The sequence below is a fragment of the Arachis stenosperma genome, chromosome 9, assembly GCF_014773155.1.
Source record: "Arachis stenosperma cultivar V10309 chromosome 9, arast.V10309.gnm1.PFL2, whole genome shotgun sequence".
In the NCBI taxonomy this organism is placed as follows: Eukaryota; Viridiplantae; Streptophyta; class Magnoliopsida; order Fabales; family Fabaceae; genus Arachis; species Arachis stenosperma.
Window position 1 is genome coordinate 68,272,249 of NC_080385.1, and position 7,749 is coordinate 68,279,997.

At 40.9% G+C, this 7,749-nt stretch overlaps 1 non-coding gene across 1 annotated transcript; it reads right to left on the reverse strand.

The window, feature by feature from the left end:
• Window positions 1-3,071: 3,071 nt before the first annotated feature.
• Window positions 3,072-3,179, reverse strand: LOC130952678 (small nucleolar RNA R71). The gene has a single exon (XR_009074855.1). It is a non-coding gene; the product is annotated as a small nucleolar RNA R71 (small nucleolar RNA).
• Window positions 3,180-7,749: the final 4,570 nt, after the last annotated feature.

Consider the following 7,749-nt stretch of genomic DNA (forward strand, 5'->3'; position numbering starts at 1 on the left):
TCTTTTGGTTGAGCAATATTGTTCCATCCAGATGGCAAGCAGTCTGAATTCTCATGTAAGTGGCCAAACAACTTCCTAGACCCATTCAGTTGAGCTCTATACCAACCTTTACGTTTAAACTTAAAGCTTCCAACCATGATGAACCTTGTAGGACAATTCTTACCACTGGCCATCTTCCTCTTACTCTTAATGTCACAAAGAGCTCTAAGTTGACCATCCGTCTCCAGTAGCCCGTATTCAAGTGGAATTAGAAAGCTAAGGGATATGAATTTTACCCACTTGAATGTTGTGAAGGATGATGGCAACTTAGGAGGAGGTATTTTTAATGAAATTGCAAGCTCCATTCCCTTGTGCTCTTCTCTGATAATTACCACCTCTTCGCAAGCTTCTTCAATTTCAACCTCTTCCTCTTGGTAGCTCCTTTCCAATTCAATCTTCTCTTCATTGCTTTCCAAGGGGATGGGAGGTTGTGCTTCTTCTTCTTGAATCTCCATCACTTGATCAACCTCTTCCAAGTCTTCAACTATGATATACCTTGGAGGTTGTACACCCTCCTCAGCATCAATTTCAAACATCTTGGAAGGGGGTTCTATGACTGGACTTTCCCATGGAGGTTCTGTATCTCCTAAGTCTTCAACCACTTCTTCCTCTGCAATTATTATGGCTTCCTCCACTTGTTCCAATACAAAGCCATGTTCCTCAATCAAATATGGGTTTATCAGTGACACTCACCTTTGTCACTAACGTTGGAGATGGCATTCACTACCAAGTTAGTGGCCATATTAACCTAGTTAACGTGAACTCTAACATGGAGAGTAGAGGCATTTGGAGCGTTAGTGAAAAAGGTAAGTGTCACTAACACTCTCAAAGATAGGCATGCCCAAGTTAAGAGTCACGTTAGTTATACTAACGTGAACTCTAACGTAGGGAAGGAGGGGCACAAGGCAACGTTATTGGAAAAGGTGATTCCCAATAACGCTTGCGAAGGATCATAAGGCAACGTTAGTGGTCACATTAGTGCCACTAATGTTGAAGTTAATGTGGACTATATGGGGTTGGAACGTTAGTGTAAAAGGTGATTGCCACTAACATTCTCGAACCCACAATTTCACTTAACGTTAACATCACTAACGCCCATGCCTAACTCACACTTTTCTACAAGCTGAGCCCACTAAAGATTGTAACTGTTTCAACTTAAGATCTAAGGCCCACATCCAAGACTTGAAGAACTCATTAGAAGATCAAGAAGAGTAGTATATATAGGAGTAGTTTTGAACTATAGAGAAGCTTGGCACTTTGGAGAACTACCCTCTGTATATTTACTTTTCTGTATTTGCTAGTGAAGCATGTATTCTTTTCTGCCATTTTCCATTCCCAGAGCTATGAACAACTAAACCCCTTTCATTGGGTTAGGGAGCTCTATTTTAATTTGATGGATCAATTATAGTTTTCATTCTTCTTCTTCTTTCTTCTCTTTTGATTTACTAGAAAGCTTTCGATCTTAATTCAATTGGTTAGTTGTCTTGGAAAAGAAACTCTCCATAATTGGATCTCCTCTGAGCCCTGGAAAAGGGATGAGGAGATCATGCTAGAAATGCTTTCTCATGTTGGACCAAATTGGGGTCTGGGCAGATATAGTGACATGTAATCCTCCCAACACTTTGATTTGGAAATACATGTGGTATAATCGATGACCATACTTCATCTCTTCCTATGAGCAATTAAATCAAGGAATTGGGCAATTGTTCAAGCTTAGAGAGATTGGATTGCCAAGGAATTGGGATCCAATCACTTAAGATTGCCAAGGAGATCAATAGATGCATTGATTGAGGAAGAGATGAAAATGAATTTGATCCGGAGAATGCAACATCTCCTGAGCCCAATGAATCTCCCATTTCTGATCTTACCCATTCTCTTTACTTTCTGCCATTTATTTCCATGTTCATCTCCCTGATCCCCCATTTAGGATTCTGCACTTTATTTTCTGCTATTTACTTTTCCGTCATTTAATTTTCTGCAATTCTCAAACTATACTCTGTTTAACTCAACTAGCATACTCTTCCAACTAAAGTTGCTTGACCAATCAATCCCTGTGGGATTCGACCTCACTCTATTGTGAGCTTTTACTTGACGACAATTCGGTATACTTGCCGAAGGGAAATTTGTTGAGAGACAAGTTTTTGTGTATCAAGTTTATGGCACCGTTGGGGATTGATTTTGTACCAACAATGATTAAGTTGGAAGTTCACTAGATTGAGCATTTTTTTATTTTGTTTGTTTATTTTATCTAGCCATTTACCTTCAGTTTATTCAGTTTCTTCCTCACCCCCTATCCCCTCGTTGTTTTTTTCTTCTTTGAATTTACTTACAATTCTGCTCACTAACCCACTAACTGTTTGGTAATTTGCACCACTCACACTAAAAATCACTCTAACAAGAATAATCACTTCATTTTATTTACTGCTGTGTGCTTTGTTAGTTGTATGACAGGGAGAAGAGGCAGAGCTTCAACTTCCTTTGATTCAGAACCTGAGAGAACCCTCCGGAGATTAAGGAGGGAAGCAATAGGGAAAGGAGTTATTGGTGCTGCGGAAGAGAAAGAGTACTTTAAAACAAACCTAGAGGAGAATTTGGAAAACAATCATGAAGGAGAAGCTCACAACCATGCCAGAGAAGGCCCTGTAAATCATGCTGGGCAAGAAAGGAGAGTTCTAGCCTCCTACATCAATCTAAATCCAGGAAATTGTGGAAGTAGCATCTAAAAGCCCACCATACATGCCAACAACTTTGAATTAAAACCCCATCTCATCACCCTTGTTCAGAACAACTGCTCATTTGGAGGAAGTACCCAAAAAGACCCCAATCAATATCTAACCACCTTCCTGAGAATATGTGACACTGTGAAGTCTAATGGAGTCCACCCGGATGTCTATAGGTTGCTTTTGTTCCCTTTTTTACTCAGGGACAAAGCATCCAAGTGGTTGGAGTCCTTCCCAAATGAGAGCTTAACAAATTGGGAAGATGTGGTGAACAAATTTTTGGCAAGATTCTACCCTCCTCAAAGAATTAATAGGCTGAGAGCTGAGGTGCAAACTTTCAGGCAACAAGATGGTGAAACTCTCTATGAGGCATGGGAGAGATTCAAGGACTTAACAAGAAGATGCCCACCGAACATGTTTAATGAATGGGTTCAACTTCACATTTTCTACGAAGGTCTTTCTTATGAGTCAAAGAAGGCTGTAGACCATTCCTCAGGGGGCTCTCTAAACAAGAAGAAAACCATTGAAGAAGCCATAGATGTCATTGAAATGGTAGCTGAGAATGACTACTTCTATGCTTCTGAAAGAAGCAACACTTGAGGAGTAATGGAGCTGAATCACATGGATGCATTGCTAGCTCAAAATAAGATGATCACCAAGCAGCTAGCAGATCTCACCAAAAAGGTGGAAGAAAACCAAGTTGCAGCAGTCATCACTTCATCACCAACTCAAGAAGGAGTGAATACAGGGGAAGAAGGTGACTGGGAACAAGCCAATTATGTTGGGAACTCACCCAGACAAATCCATGATCCATACTCCAAAACTTACAACTCTGGATGGAGAAATCACACTAACTTTCGATGGGGGAATCAACAAGACCAAGGTCAAGACCAGAGACACCACAACCACAATCCCAACAACAATACAACTCACCAATATACCTCACAGGGATCCTATCAACAGCCACCTAATCTCAACCCATCATCACTAACTGAGGATAGACTTTCCAAGATTGATACTCTACTTGAAGATATATGTAGAGAAGTCCAAGACAACAAGGTGTTTAAGGATGAAGTGTAAGCCAATATCAAAGACCAAGGGGAAACCATCAAGAGATTGGAGTCCCAAGTAGGGTATCTATCTCAACAATTTCCCAATCCCACTGTTGGTTTTCCAAGTGACATAGAGAAGAACCCAAAAGGAGAAACAAAGAAAATAAGGTGGGAAGAATGCAAGATGATCACCACAAGTGATGAGAAAAGTGTGGAGGAAGTGGATACACAAATAGAACATTTCCAAGATAGTCCAAAGGAAAACCACGAAGAAAGAAACCATGCACCCCAACCCACACACAGGGAGGAGCTAAGGAAAGGGGAGATCCTGAACCCATATGCACCCTTTCCCCAAAGCCTCAAAGGTGGTGTAGCAAGGAGAATGTATTCAAGGTTCCTCGACATATTTGCATCTCTTGATATAAATATACCATTCATTAAGGCCCTCCAGCAAATGCCCTCCTACATCAAGTGCATAAAGGAACTTCTGGCCAAAAAGAGTTCATTGAAGGGTGGACAAATGATAAAGATGAATAGGGAGAGTAGTGCTCTCATTCAAACAAAACCACCCACAAAGAAAAAGGATCCAGGGAGCTTCCACATTCTCTGTGCTATACGAGAGACAATAATCGATAAAGGGCTCTGTGACCTGGGAGCAAGTATTAACCTAATGCCTCTATCCCTCATGAAAAAGCTTCAAATCAATGAGCTAACACCCACAGATGTAATCATCAAACTGGCTGACAAAACTCAAAAACAGGCAATAGGAGTGGTTGAAAATGTGTTAGTGAAAGTTGGGAACTACTTCCTACCCACAGACTTTGTTATCCTGGAAATGAAAGAGAATCCCATTCACCCTATCATTCTGGGAAGGCCATTCTTAGCCACAGCCAGAGCGCTTATAGATGTAGAGCGAGGAGAGCTAGTATTGAGAATACACGATGAATAGCTCACCTTCAATGTTTTCAAACTCTCACAAGAAGCAGGTAATGATAACAAGGAGTCAAAGGAAGAATGCAATAAAGAGCTAATAGAAGAGCCAAACAAGGGAGCACAAGTACCACTCCTGAAAATCCCCATTGGTAACAACCAGTGTGATCAGAAGGAGCAACACCCAAGTGTAATCCAAGAGGAACTAGACCCATTAGAGTCATATGAGACAAGCAACAGAACCCTCCTGAAAGAGGAAACCACAAGGAAAAAGGTGACATCAAGGGACACAAGAGAAAAAGACCCAAGGGGATGAAAAACAAGAAAATTCCTACAGAAGATTTCTCTCCAGGAGATGAAGTGGTCTCTACATACTTTCTATCTATACCACCTCACCTTCCCACCATTCCATCTCAGCTGCCTCCAGTGTACACCATCAATAAAATCTTGTCCTTAGAACATGTGGAACTTCTTAACAAAGCCAATGGCAACAGGTTCACTGCAAGGGGGGAAGATTTGAAGCACTACCAACCACCCTAACAAAGGACAAACGTCAAGCTAATGACGCTAAAGAAGCGCTTCATGGGAGGCATCCCATGTTCTATACCCTATCTTTTTAATCTCTAATAGTAGTAATAAAGTAAAGTTCATGGATTGTAAATCAATTTTGACAAACAACATAAGCATCCCTACATGCAGCATATAGTACATGACAAATTTGGTGTTCAAGGCATACCAAGAGGGCTTGAACACACTCAAGGGGTATGAGATTCCTTTCGAATCTTGTTGCACCATATGATCACAAACAAGTTTGGTGTTACCAACGTTGCATGCATGGGAGAATGAGTGGTCGATTGATTTGTATCCAAGAAAGGCATTTAGTTATTTAGTTATTCTAAAAACAAAAGAAAAAAAAGATTTTAACAGTAGCTATTTCACATTTTAATTCTTCCCACCAAAAATTCAATTGACCATTTTGCATTTCTTTTGTCTTGTATAGGAAATCAAGAAGGGGGTTGGTGGTACTTGATAGGACAATCAAAGAAGGGAGATTCGGCCACTATACCAAGGAAACTACACACTTGTCTTCAAGGGGAGTATCTTGGGAAGTGTTGCCATGCAACATTGGGAGTTGGATAAGCCTTGGAGACCGAACCAAGACCCTCATAAAATAGGTGATCCTTGTGCTCATCCAATGCCAAACCCCAACCGTCCATCATTAAGCAACACCATCAATCCACACCCTTCAATCATTTACCATTCTCCTATATAAACTCCTTCACACGACATCCTTCTATTTCAATTCTTCACCTTCGAAACATACACCGCACACTCCGTTCCCCACTAAAGGTTTTCATACACACTTTCATAGCCACATATTGTGAGCCGCATACCAACCATCACTCATGGCTTCATCTAGCTCAAAAAGGAGAAGAGGGAAGGAGCCTATGGAGCAGCCTCCTTCCGATGCCGGGAGATTCAAGACCGCCTTCCATAAGCTCCAATATGAACGGATAAAAAACAAGAAAATCTTGCCAGAATTGACATTCCAGTTCAATGAGGATGAATGCCCAAAGATCAGAGAGAAAATTGCACAGAGGGGTTGGAAAAAGTTCACTAACCCAGAGACAAAGATAAATGCAAACCTCATCAAGGAGTTCTATGCAAATGCGGCCAGAGAAGACAGCATTAGGGCCCCCACCTTCAAAAGTTACGTAAGAAGAACAGATGTGGACTTCAGCCCCAATGCTATAACAAGGACTCTTCAGCTGAAAGCCAAGGTGGTATTCGAAGACAACAATCCACAATGGGTAAATCCTAGAAGGTTCGTCACGCTCCAACACTTAAACTATGTGACACCCGCTCAATAGCAATAGAGGCCTCAGATAAGGAAAAGAACTGCACAAGAAGAACCTCACCAAGAAGAACCCCAACAGACAGGGTACCAGCAAGAAGGGCAATATGATCCTACCAACATAAATCTGTTTCACATTCAAGGAGCCATTGAAGATCTGGCAAGGAGGTATATGGAGGGACAAGAACAACAACTGCATGTTCAATCTCAAAGGATGGATCGTCAAGAAGAACTACTCTCTAGTTGGATGGACCAACAAAGGGAGTGGCAGAAACAACAAATAGAGCTGCAACAGAAGCATTACTCCCAGCTCACCCAAGCCATCAATCAAGTCACTGAAAGGAAAGAGAGCCAAGATAAACGCCTTCAAGAACTCAACCAACGCCAGATAGCTCAGATGAAAGCATTCAACGAATTCAGTGTGCTCAACGAAGGAAGGCAACTGCTTCGGGAAGAGTTTAGCATAAACACTCAGGCCAAGTTAACTTATATAACTGGGCATATGCATAACTTGCACCCTGCCATTCCAAGTTATGAAGCAGTCCGCAAAGACTTAACAGTACAAGAAGAGGGAAAAGTGAAACAACAAAAGGAAGCATTAATGAAGAATATGGAGGACACTGGTTTCTGGAAAAAGCTGATTGGGAAGTGCAAAGGAAATGGGGACTCAAGCAACCAAGGAGGATCCCAAGACAAGGGGATATGAGCATTCCAATAAGTAAAAGGTGGTGGAGTTCCTTCTTAGTTTTATCTCTTCCAAGCTTTAAATAAGAAAAATCATGTATGAAATACAACATGCTTCCTTGGTAGCTTAGGATTTTCAATTCTGCCTGTAGAGTTTCATTGCTTAGGTTTATGTTTACTAGTCTAATGTCCCTTCTGCATTTCCACCTTTCTTACTTGTATGCCTGTCCTTTAAGTTAATCAAAAAAGAAAATGTTATGAAAAGAACAAGAGTGGAGTTATCTTGTGAAGTAAGTCCTGAATGATTGTGGTAGGGTGATTAATTAGCTAAGTTGGTTCACCAACATGGTAGGAAGGTAAGTATCTATCCTGAATCCTATGCATGAAACACATCCTATGAGACAAACTAAATAATAAGATCTCAATAAGAAAAGAGAAAGAACAATAAAAGTTGAAAAGGAAAGAAAAA